The sequence below is a fragment of the Coturnix japonica genome, chromosome 5 (assembly GCF_001577835.2).
Source record: "Coturnix japonica isolate 7356 chromosome 5, Coturnix japonica 2.1, whole genome shotgun sequence".
In the NCBI taxonomy this organism is placed as follows: domain Eukaryota; kingdom Metazoa; phylum Chordata; class Aves; order Galliformes; family Phasianidae; genus Coturnix; species Coturnix japonica.
The window spans coordinates 9,923,402-9,945,651 of NC_029520.1; positions in this window are offsets into that span (position 1 = coordinate 9,923,402).

The window sequence follows — 22,250 nt, forward strand, 5'->3', positions numbered from 1 at the left end:
TCCTAGGTCTCTTCTCTATCCATCTTTATTCTTCTCATCTCTCCCATAATCTCTCCAAACCTGTAACAAATTCATTTGCCCCTTCAAACTAGCAAAGTACATTTTAGGTTCTATTTTATAGGTGTTGTAAGCATACAAGAATATTGTGGAATGGCCATGTGTTGTGTATCTCTGCCTTGAGTTTCAGGCATGATCAGTCCTGAGTCCCTGAAGGATCTAGAAGTAGCACAAAGGTACAAATCAACTACATGGGGAAAAGCATCTGCTGCAAATCGCAGAGCCAGATTCTACCTTCACTTCTTGCACAGTCTCCCAAAGCTGACTTGAAGGCAATAACAAGCAAATGTGGCTGAGAAGTTCCAAGGGATCCACTACTGTGTGGCTTCGGCCCTTACCAGAGTGAAAGTGCAGCAGATGGAAAGGGATGTTGCAGGCTTTGAGCTACACCATAGAGTTCAATTGTGTAGAGCTCTGCTTCTCAGGAAATATTTGTCCTTAGGTAGACACAGCACCAAATACACAACAGTGGAGTGTAATGCTAATCTTTTCTTCATGGTACCGGTTCAAGCTTGTTGACGCACAACAGAGCTGAAACCCTAACGTGGAAATCCCATATGGCATTCAGACTGGCTGTAACAAATAATAATTTCCACTTCAATAGCATGCAAGGAACTCATAGCGCTTTGTGAACGTTAATTAATCCTCGCAGTCCGGTTGGGATGCAGATGGATTACGTCCCTCATCACCGAAGGAAAGATGAACCACAGCAACTCTGTAACGTTACTCAGGAATTCCTGCCAGGTCGTGTACTGTACTGAAACCACAGGGGAATTCAAGTGGGGAGAGTGAGGAGTGAAAGATTTGAATACAAACTGAAGCTCAAAGTTGGCATTGCATCCCTCCCAGCACCATGCCATGAAACAAAGATGTTAAACAGCAGGTAACTCACCACCACCGCAACCGCGGCATAATTTCATACCGCAGCCTTATAGGTACTGATTGAGCTAGATGAGTATTGGCAAACCTGTTGTTCAAGCAATTGCGGGGGATTCTAGCAGAAAAGCCGAAAGCACAGCCGAGCAGCTAATAAGTGGCTGTTCTTCAGTCACGCTGCACTCAGAATAGCTTTCCAGCAGGGGAAAAAGCAAATTCTATTGGCTTCAACACCTGGTTGAGCAACTTAATAAGGACAAAATTGAAAGTTCGAGCTGAAAGAGCTGAATCATTATTTATTTTATAACTACATCTTCATCACACAGTTCACCCTAAAATGGGAGTTATTTCATTTCGAATCAAGCTCGTGCCAGCTTTTTCAGTAGGCTCATTCAGCACAGAGGCGAGGCAAAGGTTCTTTGAAAACAATTTCCAATGGCAGCTGCTTCAGAGCAGGAGAGCAATCTGCAATCATAGGGAAGAATTTTTTCCCATTTTCTCCTGTTCCCCCCTGCCTTTCCCAAGGTGCGCTTATAATGCACCAGGAAAATGGGAGCAGTGCAAATGAAGCTTAGACTAAATGTAACGTCTAATCCTTATGATTAGACTTAGACGAAGCCTGGTAATTACTGTTGTCTTCCTCTGATTTTTTTCAATAGGTCTTACCTTTCTTGAACTGCCTTAAACTGGACTCGGCATCCAATAGCTGAGGAATAAGCAGCTGAAAGGACGGCTGAAGATTTACTGAATGTTTTGTAGGTGATAACACTGCCTATAAATTGCAGCATTTGCCTTTTTTTTTTATGGCTGCTTAACATTGCTTACTCCATTCAGGCTGTTATCTGTGTTAACATTCAAATCATTTTCTGCCATGCAGTTACTTAGCTTGTCCTTCCTCACCTTTTAGTTTTGCAGTTCATTATTCTAGCCTAAATGCGATGACCTGCTTGTTTTTATTCAGCTGCATCCCCTTAATTCATCACGGAGTTGTTCTGCAATGTATACCTGCTATGTTTGATTGGCAAAAATATCTACTCAGAGTAATTATGAATAAATCAACATGTTTGTTTATTTAAAGAGAAGCTGCTTTCTTCTCAAGGGAGAAGCCTTGCAAATGAAACCTTCGCAGCTCCTTATTGAATTAGATTATCCTTTTTTTTTTTTTTTTTTAAACCAAAATTATCTCTTAAATAGGAGAATTCCCTGTAGCCTCATTTCTTACAAAATCCGAGAGTTCAGAAGTCTTTATTTGACAGTAGGGACTAGAGCACATTGATTTTGGCATTGTAGTCTCACGGATGGACAGACAGCCTTTCTAGGCTGTGATATCCAAACCTGTAACTACTGCCATGCCAGTGTGGAGGCAAATATTGCAGGGATCTTGTCTGTGACCATTTTCTTTTTCCTTTTTTTTTTTTTTTTTTCTTTTCTCCTGCCTCATCAATGTATAAATTAAGGCAAAGGAGAAGAACAATGGAAAATAAGAATGAAATGGTGCAGGAGGAAGCAATAATTTCCATCAAAAAAACTGTTTGACAGGATGTCTTCAAAACACTTCACACTTCATTTGTTCTCACATTTCCTTCTTCTTTGTTTTTTTTCCCCTGATATTTTGTATAAGTTCAAACAGTGCAAATGTGAATCTCTGCTCAGCATAAGAAAACTTCCCAGCTCATTCAGGTGAAAGGCACAGTTGCCCAAGCTGTTTGCAGGGGGCAGAAATCAACGTGCAGGCCAACACCACACTCCTGCTTGGTCCAGCTCATTATAGAAATCATAGAATCATAGAATCACCAAGGTTGGAAAAGACCTAAAAGATCATCCAGTCCAACCATTCACCTATTACCAATAACTCCCAGTAAACCATGTCCCTCAACACAACATCCAGTCTTACCTTGAACATCTTTGAAAATCTTTGCTTACATGCAGCAAAATACAGTTTTCCCCCTTTGTAGTTTAGCTAATGTCTTGTTCCTCCTCAGTAAGATGATACACATGCAAATCAATATCCTGTCTTTCTCATTGTCCCAACTCCTGTTCTTTATAAAAAGAAGCACCAGTTCTTTATGTGAAAGAAATTCTGCAAGTCAAACATCATATTTTCTCCCACTGGGTGCTTAAATTTTATAGACATTAGTTCTTACAATCAACAGTGAATACTAAGACTCACAGATAGCTGTGGCTTTGTGTAGTGGTATTAGCAGGTACTTTCTCTGGTTAGCTCTCCCTCTTTATATTTGGTGCCTAAGTGCCTGCAAGGAAATCATTATTATCTGATAGATGTTTAATTGTAAATCTTGTGAGGAAATTTACTATTTTCCAAGTAATTCACAACTAACTTCATTAGCACATTGACACCCTAGTTACCTTCGTCAGCTCTAAAGTCCATCTACTCAAAAAAGACCCTAAGCCAACATTCCCTTAGGAAGCCTGTTTTCAGATGATACAGTGGCCTTGTGTACTATTTCCATCTTTCCTCCACAGCCTTTCTTATTGAATGTGACAGGTTTGGGGACACAATTACACTTTGTGCCTGCAGTGAAAGGATTCTAGTACAAAGTGGTTCTGATTTCTCTGGGATCACATCTCAACCTTCTTTGGGCACACACAGATGGTCTTCCAACAGCCTCAAATCTGTTTAGGTACCAGAGGCTTTCCTGAAGTAAAGCAGATTCCAGGTTGGCTGTAGCCTGTGTTCTCAAACATCTGGACTAGACAAGCCTGCATCTGTAGCTGAATATTTCAAATAGCTAAGTAGTTTTGGACTCCTATTTCTGTTCATTGATCATTTGGTGTCATCCTGCAAGGTGCCATCTCAGTGTTCAGTCACTTGAGTATATGGGTGAAGAAGCAGCTTATTTTCTGTGTACAAAGGAAACTTCTAATGAAGTATTGGTCTTGTGTTTAGAGCTAATTGCTGTAAGTGGAAGAGTAGTAATTCATCTTAGACTTGCTGTAGATCCAAGTTGACTTTCTTTAGGCTGTGTGATCTTGTAAGTAAGCTGACCCCACCATGCATCCTTGTCACTTCCAGACACGGTGATACAAACATACCTTTTGCATGCTACAAATCTGCACCTCTAGGGGCAAGATCTCTGTGACAATAAGCATGCACAGAATGCTCAGCACAAAAGGTCAGAGCATGGTCAAAATCTTCAATGCTTACTGCAGGATGTAATATACATTCTGCAATTTAATGAAGAAATTACAAACCAGATATTTAGGGAGTGTACCTCACTGCATTCTATTATTTAGCAGCTTCTCTGGGCAGCCTATACCAGTGCATCATCACTCTCTGAATAAAGAATTTATTCCTAACATCCAATCTAAATACCCACTTTCAGTTTAAACCTGCTCCCCTCCCTATCATATCCATGGGTTGTACAACATTGTATAGATCCCCAGTGAGGACATTACATATCTTATAGACCCTACCCACAGGGAGGTTCAATGGCAATTTGGTACAATATTCTTGAGATTTTCCAGGGCTGCTGTAGAAGAAAACAATTACATTCATGATTTCTACTGTCAAATAAAAGGAGATTCACATATAAACATGTTGCTTCACTAGAAGATAAATACGTGATGTGCAGGTGGCCTAATCACTGGTGCCAAGTGGGAGCTGCCAACAGGCTCCTTCATTACAATTAGCAAGGTAAGTTCTCCCTGCTGCCAAAGTATATTCACAACACAACACAGGTCTAAATACCAAGCTGTATGTATAGGATAGGACAGCACAGCACAGGCCTGCACTTTCTCAGGTTAACAGTCACATTGATCACTAACTCACTAAAGCATTGGCCTTGTGATTGGGATCAGAGCAGAAGTAGGTGTGCAGGTGAATCTTCACAGGATCCCATGTAAACCTCAAGTTGTCTGCAAGAATGTGCCTGGAAAGAATGAATGCCAGAAGAAGTAACAAACAGAATCGGGGTACAAATGAAACAGGGAGGATTTTAAAAGCCAGTCTTCATCATTATATGTAAGATTTTCGGGCGATTGAAATTAACATTTAAAAGCAATGAGTGGCTGTTTTAAATGTGGTTTCAGCTCAAGTTATATTGAAATCCAAATAAAGGAAAGGATTATATAATGTACAGATAAAACACATCCATGTAACACATACACTCACATACCTGTTTCAAGTCACCTCCTGCTCAGCTTCTTTGCTGCTCATGGCATTGTGTAGCAGTTTCTGGCACGTGGTGTCTTCAGTGGAAAGGTGTTGTCACTTGACTGTAACTACAGAGGTTTTCCAGGCAGGAATTGAGTCTAACATCTACATTTAGAGCATGAAAATAAAAGGTTTGAATTAAAAATACAACTTCGCTTTTTTGTGTGTGTGAAAATTAAGCATATAATTTTCTTTTCCTAAAAATGAAGATAGGAAAGACAGAAATATTGTAGGTTTATCTGAGCCTTCTGTAAGTCATTCGTAATGGCAGCAAAGTGTAGAAAGGGCAGTTCTGCATATGTTATTTTTTTGGCTCATTCTGGTCCTTTAAGCAAAGTTTAAGAGATAAACCTTGTTTCTGTATCACTTGTAAATACTATTATTGAAACAATTTATCAAAAACAGTGAAATGTTTCTGTTCTGTGCGGAGTTCACCACATTTTTATGTGTTATATGAAGTCAAAATCCTTATTAAAAATAGACTTGCAAGCTGGAACGCTGCCATTGGCTCCTACAGAAACATCTAGAGTTTTATATATGCCACCCTCAGACCTGGAGCGTGCTACACATACAGGGCAGCAGCTGAAGCTGATGGAGAAGATCTGATGAAAAATAAGAGCAACGGAGCTATCTACCCCACTGACGAGCTACCCCAATTGACCCTTCCCATGGATTTTTGTGGTCATGTTTCATTTTCACCTTTGTTCATAATGAAAAGTTGGTTCTTCCCTGGCTTTTACTGTGGCAATGGGCAACAAAAATGAAAGAGTATCAGTCTGGCATGGCACAGCCTCTGTACTCAAGGAACTGCCGGGCAATATGGTTCAAGTCACTCTGACACAAGTGTCCCCGTTCAGGCAGTTCACCTCTCCCAATTAGTATTATCTAATTACAATATTACTTAAAGGTCTCTATTTAGATTAGCTCTTAATTGTACAAAGTGTTCTCCATTTTTACATGTGCATTAAATGTTCTGATGGATGGTGTTAATCCTGGTTAAGAGATTCCTACTCTCAGCCTTTCATCACCACTTCTTTTTTGAGAGGGTACATTCCCCACCTCCACTCTACTCCTATAGCTATACACCGTACCATTTCCTCCCTCTGTTCTGTAAAATGATTCAAGTGAGAAAACAACAACTACAACAACAAACAACTAAAAACCACCACCAAAACCAAATAAATGCTCTCAAATATCAAAAGAGATGCTCTTTTAGTATTGCTGCTTCATTATTCACTTGGGGAACTGACATACAGAGATTAAGTGAGTTGCCAGAGGAAAAGGAGGAAGGAGGCAGGAAGAAAATTCACTTTCTCTGAGTCACAGTTCAGCATCTTAAACAGAAACCTTCTTTGTTCTGACTTCACCTTACCTCTGAGTGTTGCCCAATCTCTTTATGCTCAAACTTTCCTCTTATAGGCTGTATCTCTTCTCATTTCAAAGGGAGACTTTCTTGTCACACAGGACAGGCACGAAAGAGATTAAGGGGTTGTTCCAGCCTTTTCATCTCTGGAATTTTTCTTCACTGCCACTACTGCAAGCTGCTGCATATAACAACATTGAAAACGATGCCCTGGAATTACAGCTTTCCCTTTGCTGCTGTAGATTTTTATTTATTTATTTTTTCTCCCTGTATCATATTTGCTCAGAGTTCTGCTTGTTTGCTAGCTCCTGCCTGGCAAGCTTCATCTGCTTGCTTTGTACATAAATGCCAGGGATAATTCTGAAGGCTCAGCATGATTACCAGTTGGCCAGCTTCCACGTTGGTCTTTAGGATTTAATTTTCCATCCACAAAATGGTATTTATTTATTCACTTGTATTTAAAAGAAGTTCCTGTGGCTGTTGTCTCTCAATATACAAACAAAAGATTTTAGCCAAGCATAAATAGGCACTGTCTAAATAAATGTCCAATACTGAAAGCCCTCAATAACCAACCTAAGAAAAGGCACTAAACTCTCCTACATCTTTAAATTCCTCCAAGTTCTTCCTTAAAGTCTGGGAAAATGATGGATGCAGTGAGACTCGCAAGTGGTAAAAGAAGCTGGCAGACCAGCAGGGATGGGCATTCCAGGACCACATACTACGCATTGCCACTTTCACTCAGATCAGCACAAACTGCAGGGGCTTTTTTTTTTGTCTCCTTTGTCTGAGTCAGAGAATTCTGTTGAGCTTTTGCTGCACATGCTGATCTATGAGGGCTGCTCCAAAAGTAATGCCTCCCATTTTATTATGTTGGCCCATGACATCAGAGATGCATGTTGCTTGTGTGACTGGAGAAGTCGAGCCTCCTCACCAGTTTGTGGCAATTTTAGAGCACCCACATATTGGAAAAAATAGTGAGGTTTCCCAGTTCAACTCATTAAAGCTTTTCTTGTGTGACAGAAGTTCTTTAGCCTTTTCTACCAAGTGTCAGTTCCAGGGCAGAGCTTACATTAAATCAACACACACACCAAATCTTCGATGCACTCCTGTGCCCCTGTGTGAAAAGACCTGCAACAGACTGTGTGCACCCCCGTGCCAAGCATCTCACCCTTCATTCTCAGTTGCTGATGTACTCCAATGATGTCAAAGATCCTGTTTTTGTTGCTGTTTCGTTACACTATGAAAAATAAGAGAAGGAAAAGCAGGCATTAATGAGCTTGATTAATAGAGGAGAATTTTCTTCAGCTGTGATATACTTTTTCATCTGATTGAGTTTAGACAGTGAACTGTATTGATAATGCACTACTTTCCTTCCTGTCTTTCTCTTGCTTGCTGGTAACGTATGTCCCTGTTGTTTGAAACCAATTAGCAGGTGTACAGCACTGCAGAACCAGTAACATGACTTTCCAAAAGATCTTCACTATCCCTGCAGATTCTCCTTCACTACTGTTATATAAACCCCTCCTCTTGGATGAGTTATTCTTCCATTTTATGCTGTTCTAGCATGAAATTACAAAGTCCCATGCTGCAAATTAGATCCCTGTAGGGATATCAGATGTATCAATAAAGGCAACTTCAACTGCCCTCAAAAAAACTGCCTCCTGAACAAGACTGTCCGTTCACCCTGTAGGGGAAATGGGGCAACAGGAGCATAGAAGACTGTGCTAAGTTTTGCACTGTAAAGACTGAATTTATCAGCCTTGTTTTTGGTGTGCAAAATCCATATTGTTTTCAGTAAGTTTGGGACATGCAGCAGCTCTGCATGTAAAGTGACTCACTTCTATTAAGATTTCTTTGAACAATGGCCTTTTAAAGCATCTCACTAAGACGGCTGCGGGGAGAGAGAGGAGTTCCAGAAACGTGCAGTGAATATCTATGGAAGGAAAACATAGTTAGGAGGACGTGAGGTTACGGCCCAACTCATTTTCACTTGTACAGGATTTGCTCATCACAGCGAAGGTTCGCTAAAGTAGCACTCCACCAGCTACATAAAACCCAAGGGAGACTGAAGAGAGTGATAATCACTGAAAAACCCTGCTAATGACTCCTCACATGGCTTTAGGATGCTTCTTAAAGACTCCATGCGGCTGTTTCAAAAGCGCAGCCTCCTCCCTGCCTGTGTTGTATGTGTCATTGTGGTTGTTCTCATGCAGGAGAGAAAGACAAACTCCTATAAGACGTAAGTATGAATAATACAATGGATAAAAGGGTTCAGCTTTCAAAACAGAAAAGAAGGCGCTCCTTGGACCTCAATGACTTGTCATAAAATTAGAGAATAAATACCTGCATTTGACATCAGTTCATCTACTGGAATTGCTAGAACAAAAGACTGAAACTTTTTTCCCCAAAAAATACTTAATACATTTCAAACTTTTTATCCACAAATCTAGAAAGTCTTGAGGAAGCATTTTTTCTCCTCTATCTCCAGAGCTGATTCTCCTCTACCCACCTCCTCAGTCCTTCACCATATCCAGTCAGAGAACAGCAGAAGAGAGAATCAAACACAGAATCATGTTGTTCTGCTTTCCCTTTTATCATATTCAACACTTGACCCAAGCAATCACGAAGCAATTAAAAGCTTCTGTTTCAATTCCCCATCCTGCTCGAATTCTTGCTCTCATTTTGTTTGTCTGAAACTTTGCTCTTTTAAAAGCTTGTCAGTGCATGTGAGTGTGCATGCACTTACAGACACGTGTATGACCTTGTTCTTCCTATCAAGAGAAATTGAAAGACATTTTATAATATCAAACAGGGTTCAGTCATCTTCGTAACGTGTCCTTTAACAAAATTCTCAACCTTAATGCTCTTCAAAACACCTCTAATGCTTTCTAATTTACTGACATTTTCCCTGAGCCCCTCATCAATTTGACTATTCAAATTGCTAACACTGTTAATAGTTCGTCTGTCTCCAGTAGACCCACTGTAGACCTTGAAATCCCTCTGCTGTCTTTGCAGACAAGAACACATCTGGTTTTGTACCCACACCATGCCGAATCAGAGTATTTATTAGCCTGGCAGCAGTCTCATCACCATGCAGCGTGATGATTAACGGCTTCATTTTCACCACTGCGATCCAGAAGGGCCTCTCACGGGGCCATTTCCTCCCCCTACTTCTACCTTACAGTGGTGTAATTCCACTGATTTCAATATACAGAGAACATTATGAGCACAAGAACCTGTCTTTCTAAGGGTTTGTGGAGAAGATCTTGAGAAATGTTTGGAGCTGGATGCCAAATTGCTTTTGAGAAAGTCCAGATGTCTGTACTTTGGGGGGATTTGAAGGGGAAGCAGATGCAAGCTGACTTGTCTTCAGAAAAAGACCAAATTTTCAAAATAACCCAGTGTGTGTTCTGTTGGGGCTTTATAGAGCTGAATGTACTGAACCAAGCCAGGCATGACTTTGTGGCACATCAGCTGAATTGTGCCAACTGCTCTTACACAGTGGCATATCTCAGGCATTTGGAAATGCCTTTACTATCAGGGCAGTTCAGGCCCTGGAGTGTTTTGCATTCCAAATTCCTAGACAGAGCTTCCACACAGGGTCTGCATTTCAGGTGACTCACCTGGAGATTTCTTAGCTGGTATCCATGGTAGTACACACACAACTAACAAATGACAGGTGAGTTTCCTAAAACAGACCCTTCTGCTTGTACCTGAAGATCAAAAGCATGGACTAGACCTGATGACACTATCACAGACAATGAAAATAACCACACAAACTCAGACAGAGACCTGAAGGTCTGCAGCAGTTTGCTAGGAGAGCTGTTGTAAAGCAGCAGTTCCTCAGGGGAGATTTCCTTCAGAGGAACAGCCCAGCAGTTAGAGCATGAGAAACTTGTTAAAGATTTCTAGAGTCTGTATCTTAACCACAAACTTCCTGTTAACAAATTTATTTAACCTTCCTGAACCTTGTTTCCCTCGTTGGTGAATCTGCAGTTGTGATATCCGTCTTCCTAGGATGATGTAATTAGCTTACATTTACAAAAGGCTTTGTGATGCTGCAAGGGAAACTACCGATGACCAGGAGCATTTTCTAGGTACCTAAGAACACGGGGCACTTAACTTCACTCTAGTATTCATGGAACTCTGGAGGTGAAACAGATCCAGAGGACAGAATAAGTGAGTTTTTCAGGCTGTCTTTTTATCCACATGTTCTGCAAAACTGGGGTAACGGTAATTACTGAGCTTCTCAAATGAATGGTCTCACTGCCTCCAGAGCTATGGATACTCAGGAAAAGTTAAACTGAGGTCTGAAATGGTCCACAGCAAACTGAAGTCCACCCCTTTGAGCAGCGTCTGCTCTTTGACAAATACTTCTACTCTGTGAAAAAACAACTTCAGAGGCAAATCCACAAATATAATGCCAGGATTACGTTCCATGCTTCTACCCAGGGAACATTCTTAGAAAAACAAAATATGATTTCCAAGTTCTGATGACTTCTAAAGTGAACTCTGTCCCCCCATATGCATTAATTTGATATTAAAAGTAGCTCCTGCATGCATAAAGCCTGAGTGAAGAGTGAAGAGCATTGTTCTCTTTTGTTCTTTTAATCACTGAAGACTCCCCACAACCACAGTGCCTTTTAAAACAAACTCTGAGCAACATTTTAGAAACTTATTCTCACATCAGAAGTATTAAACATAAAATATAAACTTCTGTTAAAGTAAAGGAATACATAGATCAAGGTATAAAGCTTTTGATACTGCAATAATACTTCAGTAAGTCCTGATTTGTGTCCCTTACTCTGAAAGGAGAAAAGACATGTTCCCTGCAGCTTTGCATTGGCCACGCTCAGATTGTTTCTCTACAGATGTGAGGAGATTGTCTGGAGTTTAGAAATCAGACCATAATCCCAAGGCTTTTAGCTGATGTAGGAGCCAAGTGCTGATGTGGATCTTAGCAGATAAACGTGGATACCATAAACAAGTTCGTTAGTCAGAGAAAGTAAAAGCAAACAGGAGATCTCAGTATCTTCAAAAACCTAATGGGAAGGATCAAATAAGGTATGTCCCTCCATTCACAAACTGGGGGACAGCAACCCTGTAATGAGATAAAAGTTGCTGAGGACATCAACTTACCATCTTCCAGCCACTTTCTAATGCAGGTGCATCTCATGCTGACATGTGCCAATAAGGGTTTTACTGCGCTCCTCCTCCTGCATTGCCCAATGGTCTCCCATCATCCAAAACAGATGAAGATCCAGTTCCTCCATTACCCTGGTCACCTTCTCCAAAGCACACTCCAAGATCTCTATCCAGCCTGTGTAGAGGCATCCCAAAGGGACTGCAGTGCTGTCTCTCCTCTATGTGAGAAACATCCTACAAAACTTAAGTCCCCCACTATAACCTGATTCCTTTCCAAGGACCTTTCAAAATTATAAGTTGACTTATCTGCCAGAGCCCAATCAAAAAACAACTTACTGTTCTTCTTTCACATATATATATTTTTCATATATATATACACATACATATATATATATATATACACACACACATATATACATATATATAATTCTCTGATTAGAACAGCTCCCTGGTATACCTTGCTTTCATAAATAGTGTCATTTCACAGTTAAAACCTTCTGCCTCATTTTAGTAAAGACAGTGACAGTTAAACCATCAGATGAATCATCTGAAAAAAGCCCACACCTCTATTTTATTCCATCTCATGTCCATTTTATTCCTGGCAGTCACTGTTTACACAAACAGGAAAATCACTTGTTTATCCTCCTCAACTGTATTTCCACATTTCTGGAGAATAAGAAATTGACAGGTGTGGCCTTTTGACCAGTTCACTTTCCCTTGCAGCATATTTACTGTTTCTTTTTGCCTGTGAGACCCTGTGTGCTCAAGCTATTTTCAATGTCTGCTTTACACTACTGTTAGCTCAACTGATTTCGCATTTCAGGCTTCACAGCTCCTTGCCCATATCTTGACTCAGGAGTCCAGACCTTAAAACACAGACCTCAGAATTATGAGTTCACACAGGAGTTGCCTATGTCTTTTATTTTCTGTCTCTGATCTATCCCCTGCTCAATGTAGTTTCACGTTATCATTCCTGTTACGCTCCTTAAAATAGCCTTATTTTTTTTCTATCTTTGAAATAGGACTAACATGAACAACTTGGAAAAAGTGGACTCTGCCTTGACATTAACAAGCAAAAGGATCCTTGTAACGATTACACATCCTGAGCTATGAACACACTGGCAAGTGCACATCCCAGACAAATAACAGTCTCAGAATAAGATTCTGTCAGATCTGTCTCATGTACAGACCACTTTGATGATGAGAAACATCTCCGCATACATTTCAACAGAAAGACAAAGAGAAGACCAAACAGTTCTGTTACATCAGACAGAAGTGACAACAGGCACTTGCAGTTTAGCAAGCCTAGTCTACACAGGAAACTGAAGTAATTCTAAATTAACATGACTAATTAGCAGCCTTAGATAACATAATTGCCATGCAGAAGTTCCCAGTTTTAGTTAGCATTCTATATTAACTACTATGTAATTATTAAGGCACCAACCTCAGCACCAGCAACTTAATTATCTTTATATCATTGCAGTCTCAAGCATGAATGCTGATGATTAATAAAACGTAATTATTTACATTGTAATTGTGGCATTTTAATTAAACTGAAAATGCACTCCGTTTGCTTTTTGCCACAGCGCTAATTTTTTAAATTAAGGTCAAATATTTTCATCAAGCTTCTTTTTTTTAATCCTTAATTGCAAGTTTGATAGACTGATCTCTTGTCATCTTAAGAAACCATTGTGACTGTTGGTGACAAATGAGTCCTGGGGTAACAAAACAGCCTCATTGCTCTAGAGTCATGTAACCCCAGTGCTAATAAGCCATGCCTTGATAATTCGTATTTCTCTGAAGGAATTCCTATGTGTGTAAACCCCTTCCCACCTCCCCTTTTTTTTTTTAGTTAGACTTCTCTATGATTTGGTTTGCTATAACTTACATTATGGCACTACTTAGAAGGCTCCTTGAGATCAAAGAATTTACAGACCAACAAAACCAAAGGTGAAAAAGGAAGTGTTGGCTCATGGAAGTGAAACAATCTCCTCATTGTCACCTACTATGGAATATAGCACAGCCCTCCCAGCTCCTCTCATTGCTCCCCAAGCTAGCAAGTTCAGAAATGCCAACTGCATGACGTGAGGAGGCAGACTCCTAGCCCCTATTTTCACCTTATTACTGGGGATTCCTGCCTTAGGAGTTTCCTAATGCATTTTCGTAACTCCACTGGCCTCAGAGAGTATCTTTATGCTAGTTACTTACACTAGCATAAGATTAGTTTGTTTCAGGATTAATAATTTTCCTTTGAGAGCAGTTAAGTTTCGCTTATATAAAAGAAGAATGATTTTCCCTGCCATTACTCAGAATCAAAACCACTGAAAATTTTCAGCAACAGGAGCAAATTCTGCCCCAGTTTTTGCCTTCGGAAGGACTCATACTACTAGCCAGCAGAAACTTGACAGGTGAGAATCAGCGTATTTTTAAATATATCTATCTATATACAGAATATGACTTAAAATATCAATGTGTTTGCCTTGGGGGAAAATAGTGAGAAGAATTATCTAGCCCATTTTAAGGATTATTCTTAGTTGTGCTTGCTGCATGCTGTATCTTCGAAGTTACAGGACTGGAAGCCCAGAGGTGACATGGCTGAGCACTGGATCAAAAGCCAGATTTTGGGGAGCACAGCAAGAGAGTATTTGTCACGTAGGCTGAATGAAAGCCATGACAGACAGAAAATGAAGCCTAGAAAAGATCCGGGGGAAAGAAATCTGTCTGCTTAAGAAATAAATGAGTTATGGAAAGAAAGATGCTTAGGGCTGCTCTACTTAAAACAGAAGCAAAAATATCAGCAGACTTTGAAAGCTAAAGGAGGTTGTGTAGAAAGCATGTCTGAAAGCTGAGAAGGGAAGAGAAGAAAATGTTGTAATTGTAGTACCACTTACTTGTGATATAGTCTTTCACCTGGGCAAATCCAGGACTTAGGGATCTGCTCAGCTCAGCAGAGAAATAGTGAAACAGCTAACTACCAAGAAAGGGGCAACCAGTTGCTTGTCTGTAGAAATAGCACTGGTATCTCCGAAGCTGGTTTAGTACTTGATGAAACTTGAAAAAGCTCTCATTTTATAGGGAAAAAAAGTTGTCTGTGCCCCATCGTTTCTAGAATTTACAGTGTCCTGGTTAAAAGACTAATGCCCAAATCTTTTCCCCCATATGGGAAGAGAGTGGAAAGGAAAAAAAACACAAAAAACCAAAAAACAGCAACAGAATGCAAGGGCAGATCAAAAGAAAACAGGAAGGATAAGCCAGCCTTATGTGAGAAAACTCAATTCCCTTCCATCCGCATTCAAATTCCCCCTCTACATTTGAAAATCCTCATTTTAAAAGACTCAATTAGCAATAATTATAGAGCTGGAAGCTTTTCTCAGTTGATTCTTCAGCTGTTGTAACTTCTGTGAAGCTGCTGTGGACTTGCATAAGCTAAAGAAGGATCACAAAGCCCCTTACTCTAGGGATCACTTGCCTATTGTTTTTGATGCAGATCTCTTAAACTCTGGAGATTATTCTTCAGTTACTTAAGCATTCTGGCTGAATTTCAAGTCGTTGTAATAATGAGCAGGGTGAGGACAAGGGATTTATAGGCATTAAGAGAAGCACTTTCATTTTGTCCCGAAGCAGACATATAAAGTTGAGGATGGTAGCTTGATTCCTGAAGCTATTGGAGGCTTTGAGAATGACAGTACTTAGCAATTTAGGGAGAAGATAACAGAGGTGATTTACACCACTTAAGGGCTGTGCCAGATTCCTAGCACAGCATTGCCACCGTGAAAGTGTCCCACATGATGGCTTCGTTAGCTTGGAAAGATGCCAGCTGAATCCTACTGCTTAGGTAAAATAGAAAGATGCTAAAGCTTTTCTCAATCAGATTTATTATCATGTGATATAGATAAAAATATGGATGAAGAGTGTGACTCTTTCAGAGGTAATCCCTGCCATAGTAATCCCTGCTTCTATCACTTCCAGATTGCTTAGCTGCATTACCCTTTACACAGGGCTTTACCTTAATGCCCCTGGGAAACCGAAGCAAAGCATGAAGTCCACAAACAATTTTCAAAGTAGCATCATGATAAAAAATATTATACCAATAATTCTGGATCTGTAGCAGCTGCCACTGGGTTTTTAGATGGAATTAAAAAAATAAAAGTTAGAATCAATCTGAGAATCTCTAAATTTATGGGATATGGTTACCCGAGGGACTCCTTTGCAGCTGTCCTGATGGAGATTTCTAGGGGTGCTTCATAAGGAATTGTTAGAGTATAAATAAAATAGGTCATGGGTTGAATGTCTTCCACAGGGATAGGGTAAGGGCTGCAGATGCCTGGTCCGCGTCCGCACTTAGTAGAAGAAAAAGGAATCAGTTAGAGCAGTTTTACTACAAACTATAAATACCTGTAGTCCCTAGGATAGGAACAAACAGCAGCACATAAGCCTCTCTGCACAGCAGCATTTATGAACTTGCATCCATTTCTGCTGCACTTGGATTTCATACAGAAATCATGAGATCTCCTGCCATATACATAAACATCTTGTGGCCACAGCTGCCTTCAGCTTCGTACCAAGTCCCTCTTCCCATGGAAAACAAGTATGGCTTGCCCTGCCACAATTTCTAGGATAAGCTACAACACTGGGGGCATTCTGCAACTGTAGAAAACAGCTGGGTGACCAAACTGGTTCCTTATGGTGGTATACTAACCTTGAGATATTCCTTAGACCTATTCTAGGGAGTTTTGAATCTTGCCATACTGAAAGCACCATCCTTACAGATAATAAACAGGAGAATGGGGTATACAGACTGCTTCGTTTGGCTTGTTTGTATTGAAATGTGCAAGCTACGGGACCAGTCAGTACACTGGGCCCAATCCATTTTCACACGAAAAAATCCCATTTAACTTCTGTGGATCCAGATCACACCCACTGAAAAGGACAGCAATAGCAAAATTCTAACTACTTTTATGTTGGCAATTTCTGTGTAGAATAATATTTTAATAAAGAAAGTAGAGCTAAGGAAGCATGATTTCCATGCAATGAATTATACAGATCTTGAATACTTTGCATAATTGCTCAGTGTTTGCCTATTACTTTCATCTGAAGAGCTTTTTACTATGACTACTTGCACCCCCACATTGTCTTTGATATAGAGTTTGATATGTAATATTTCTAATTCTGAAAAAAAAAATTAAACAAATAAGTGATCCCATTATATGATTGGGAATATTCACCTTCCACTTCATAGAGCTTTCTCAGAAGAAGAAACATAGGAAAAGGTCTGAAGATTCATGTTTCATTAAACAAGCAAGTACAAAGTCAGTCATACTAAAATTGCATGCAATATTAAACCACATCTCACTTGAGTATAAACAATATTAGGCTTTGATATAAACTATTAGCAATCAGATGAGAATGCACAGTGCCATTTATTTTCACACCCAATCACTTTTGTCTCAGTTTTTCTTCAACTTTTCCTTGTTGAACTCAAATGCAAAATGGAAAAGAAAACCAGCAGTCCCCACCACTGCAGCATTCAAGTACTTTGTATTTTAACTTACTGTTTGGGATTTTGTTGCTGTTGTTTGAATTAAGTATATTTTACTTAGATCTATCCTGCTTTCCACTAACACATAGTTCCCATTGTCACAGCAACACAGAAACTGTTCCACCTTTCTTCTCCAATCAGCCTTAATCCCACCTGTAGTCTACCTGGACATTCAGTGCTCCTCTGAATATCGTGGTAGTCAAGAGCTGAGCCTTCTTGGGCTAAGTTCTCCCTGACAGAACAAAGCTAAATTAAGCAAATCAATTAATTTACTTCAAAGAACATTTAATACTAATTCAAGCAGACTTTATGGCAATTCAGCTCACCAGCCACAGAATGCCCTGATTTGTGGGGGTACCCCCAAGGACCACTGAGTCCAACTGCTAGCTCCACTCAGGACCACCCAAAATTCAAATCCTATGTGTACCAGCATTGTCCAAACACTCCTTGAACTCTAGCAGTTTCACCATATTTGCAGCCCTCCTTCAGAAGCTCTCTAACAGTTTTATGTCCCTCTTCTATTGAGGCATCCAAAATGCACCTAGTGCTGGAGGTGAGGCCCAGCAAAATGGGACGACTCTTTCCCTTGCCTAGTGGCAGTTCTGGGCCTGGTGTACCCTAGGTACAGTTGGCTTTTTGGGATGCCTGGGCACACCGCTTGTTCTCATTCAACTTGAAACCCTTTACTACAGTAGCAGGTGAGTTAAGAATTCTGTCTTATTTTAATAGCTTTAATAAATAATCCCTCTATGTTCTTTACAAGTAAATGCAATTCTTCTGTTCTTCATGTATATGCCAGTTTGAATTTCATGGCTTATCCTTTTTTCCCCTCATAGTATTCCTCCATTTGCTTCCTAGGCTGGACAGCAAGTAGTGGATATAACAAAAACGAGGGAATGGGCTCATGTTTAAGGAAATGAAGAATACCCCAGAAAACCATATTCTTTTTCTGCATAACAGTCCTCAGATAGCATACTGCAAGATAAGAAGTCACATGTTTGATGTGGGTTCATAAATTACTTCCTACTTCTTAAATATCTGATCAGATGTGCTAAGTACTTGCAGCTAAAATTAGCATCAGTGAAAACTATTTAATTTATAAAGCCCAACACAAAATGAATAAACAATTTGCATCTAAATCACTCTGTCTCAGTTTCCATCTGGAGAATGTGAATAAAAATAAATGCTGCTGGAGGAAAGTGTGAAATACTGGCACGGTACTATAATGAGTGCCATAGACAGCAAAACCTAAAGGGAAATTAATAATTGTATTCTTAAAAGGATTTGATTAATATTCAGTAAATACCCAACTTTCTGACCTGTGAGCAATGAGAATAAAAATAATGTTTGTTAGCTAGAAGTAAATACTCTAGCACTGAAATTGTTATGGTCACTTAAAAAAATTCTGAATTGGGATTGTGTTATAATATAATCAGCTTAAATTCAGGAACTTTGCAAATTTAAGCCATCTGGCTTTGCAAACTTATGATGGATCTAGTGCTATTTGTAGGATACACTGCAAATACACTGCTCAGTACAATCCTAACAGTGCTATTTTTAAAAAATAAGGACTCAGCCTCTACGCAGTGTGTAAAAAGACTCCACGTATCATCCCAAACTTACAACACATAAGCTCTGAATGAATTTTCTGGTAACTTACAAGTAAATCCATTAAGTAGATTAAGTTAAATTAATTAAAAACAGGATTCTACCAGAGATCTATCATCTGTGACACTTCTGAAATGGACTTGAATAACCATCCTAACAAATAACATAGACACTTCCAACCTTTCAGATAGCAAAATTAGTAAAATCCTCTCTTTGAAGACATTAAACGAAGGTCAGCAATTGTTATGATTATTCAGGCTAGTGACAAGCTTGATTTAAGTTAGCATGTGTCAGCAATTGAGGAGATCAAGCAAAGGAGGAATTTAAGTGTCTTAGTCTGAGCAGGGAAAAGCAACTGTAAAAGTGTTTATTTGCATGAAGACTCAGGAGAGGAACAAACTTGCAATTTAAGTGATGATTAAGCTGAAAAGTGACTGCCAGGAGGACACAGCAAGCTCTGACATCGGGGGAGAAAAAAAGAAAATCACAGCCTAAGAGACAGATCCTCGTGCGAATATCCACATTGTCTTTTCTGTATCCCCAGAAGAGCTGGGAGCAATGCAGGCTTTCTCAGAGCATTATGAAGGAGGTAAAACCTAGGTTAAGCACCACATCTGAAAGTAATGTTTCAGGAATGACATCTAAGTACTGTCCCTGTCTGGAAACTGCTCTAAGAAATTTCTTTAAGCACTTTGTTCAAAGTTCATACTTCAATGCATTACTGAATTTGTATCCCTGATTCTCTGGATTCTGAGCATTTTCTCACCATCGAAGTCTCTAACTTCACCCTTCTCACACAGTTTCTCTTTAAGGTGCCTTCAGACTAAAGAACAATGAAGGTGACAATCTTCCTAGACATACCAAGGGACTCCAGTCCACTCTGGAATTTCCCTCATTTGATTGTCTACAAACAAGCCATTTCAGTACCAGTCTGTGGACTGTAGCTGGAAATAGCATTTATTTCCAGTAGCAAACACAGGGGCTTCAGTTCTTGCCTCCTTTTCTGCCATGTAGATCAGTGGAAACCGGTTACTGATGAAGTCAGACATTTTTACAGACCAGTTCTACTCCACAAAGTATGTCAAAATTACCTTAAGTGAGATCAGAGCACAGGTTCATGGAGAGACTAAAACTGTTTGTATGCAAATATTAAGTCAATGGGATTCACGCAAATGCCAAATCCAAATGAGTTGATTGTGTTGGGTATTAGATTAGACTACCTACAAATTGCCTACTTGTTGTCTGAAACCAAACCCAAGGCTACTCTGAAAGATACTTTGAAATCTAAACCACCACCTAAATGAAGTATGACAGTTTACATTAAAAAGGCAAAATAACAAGAATCATCATTAAGCGCTGTACTGACAGAGAAAATCTCTAGATGGGATTTGACAGGGATCTTTCTACTCATGCTAGAATTGCTCCTCTACTCTGTTGGTAAATCATACTGGAAAGTAAAGCATTCAAACTTGCTCACATTTCTTATATGCTGCATAAGTGTGTTGGAGATGAAGAAAGGTGACTGCTGTCAAGCAACCAAAGAAAATTTATTAGCCACTCTTACCCCTGTTAGCCTCTATTTACATCCCTTTCAAGTCACCCATTTTCACTGAATTCCCATAAAGCAACACCACCATCTACAGCTCAAACATCAGACTTGCCACCATACACCACCTGCACCTCCCTGTCCTAAAACTGTCATTAGACATAAGATGTCATTATATATAAGTAACAGACTTCTTTTAAAAATATGCATTGTAATGTTCATCCCTCAGCCTGACTTACACAGTATAACGCGCCCCATGAAACACCTGTATACATTGTAAGCAGAACTTCTAGCTCCCCAGCAATCCAAGTTTCTCAGAAATTGATTTTTCTGTGAACAAAATACCACTTTTAGCAAGGTGGACACTACTGTGAATGGATACCACAGCATAAAAAAAATGTTTTCACTGCAATTATTTTCAGGTGATTATTTCTCATTTCGGTTCTTTGTCCTCATGTTGTCAACTATCCTGTATCTTTGGTTGGCTGAAAGGAATATTTTCCTTTAGATCACAAAGTTGGGTACTGAGATGCATAGCACAGTTAAAAGAACTATGGTCTCCACAGACAAAGATAAAAGAAAGCTAAAATCTTATTACTTCCAGACTGTAGAAGTTGAAGGGAAGTAAGAAAGCCCTCTGATGCAATTCTGTCCCATAGCTTTGACCTGTTCTTCCCCAAAATGGTAAACCCAGTTTGTTACTGACTTTTGACTTCTCATCTGTCCTAGAAAGCTGTTAGAGCTTTTTCTTGTACCAGTATAGTCTAGCTTTTATGGGGAACTGCAAAAGCTTCAATACAGCGATTACCTGAATACATTGTCTGTAACCCTGGCTGTGCCTGTTTATGTACCATGTTTTCTATTGTCACCAGATGTACAGTTACACAGAATAATGTATGCAAACTGTTCATAAGGTGCAGTCACTAAGCCACTCCACTACTTATTTATGGAATTAGGACCAAGAGAATGGCTTACAGCTTTGCCATTCATACTACCAGGAAGGCTCAACTGCCTTTGTTTAAGTCTTCTTCAGTGTGTTACCACATGATTAACAAATTCATGATGAAAGGACACACATGATTCTGAAGTACTTCAGGGAACTGCGGGTAACAGCCATTAAAATTTTAAAACAAATAAACCAAATGTATGAATTTACTGGCACCTTTGTTCTAAAAGGAAGTCTACGTATTTACTGGACAAGAGGAGTTCCTTTCAGCAAAAAAACCACAAAGCTGGGTAAGTTTTCACTTCAAATAACGTGGTCTGTGAGGTCAGTGGTACTGATAATAATTTACACCAGCTAAAGAACTGAGCTTGTCTGTGTGCACTTCTAGAGTTCTATAGTATTCATGCAGAGCTATACATTACATAAATACTTTAAGGTGTTAGAACCAATAACAGAAAAGAACTACTGCCAGTGCTGCAACATGATCGACAGTGCAGTCAGGCAAATGCTGCTTCCCAGCATTACCAGCAGTAAAACCTGCCTGTGATTTGAGATGAGGACCCCTCTCCCCATTTGCTTTCAGCAGAAAGACTTTAAACTGTGCCACGGTGACCACTAGAGGGAAGTCATATACATTTGCACTACATACCTTATGAATAAGGGAGTGGATTAAGATGCTAAAGTAGAAAATAAGTGGTTAGAGGAAGTACCAGACCTCATGAATGTGTTGCCCATTCCAGAAACTAAACCAGGCCTCATTGCATGAAGAATCATTTGCTGCTACTTCCTTGTGAAATCCAAAATAATTGGCCAGCCAAGAAAGCCACCTATGAGATTCCATGTTTCAAGTTTGTCATGCGTATTTGTTTTTAAGACCACACCTTTGACAATGCAGAACACAAAGGTAACGTGCCATATTAATTCCTGCAGTTGTAAGGGTAGCTGGGAATAGCTTAAATCCACTGTACCATCACTAATGCTGGCACAGCTACTTGC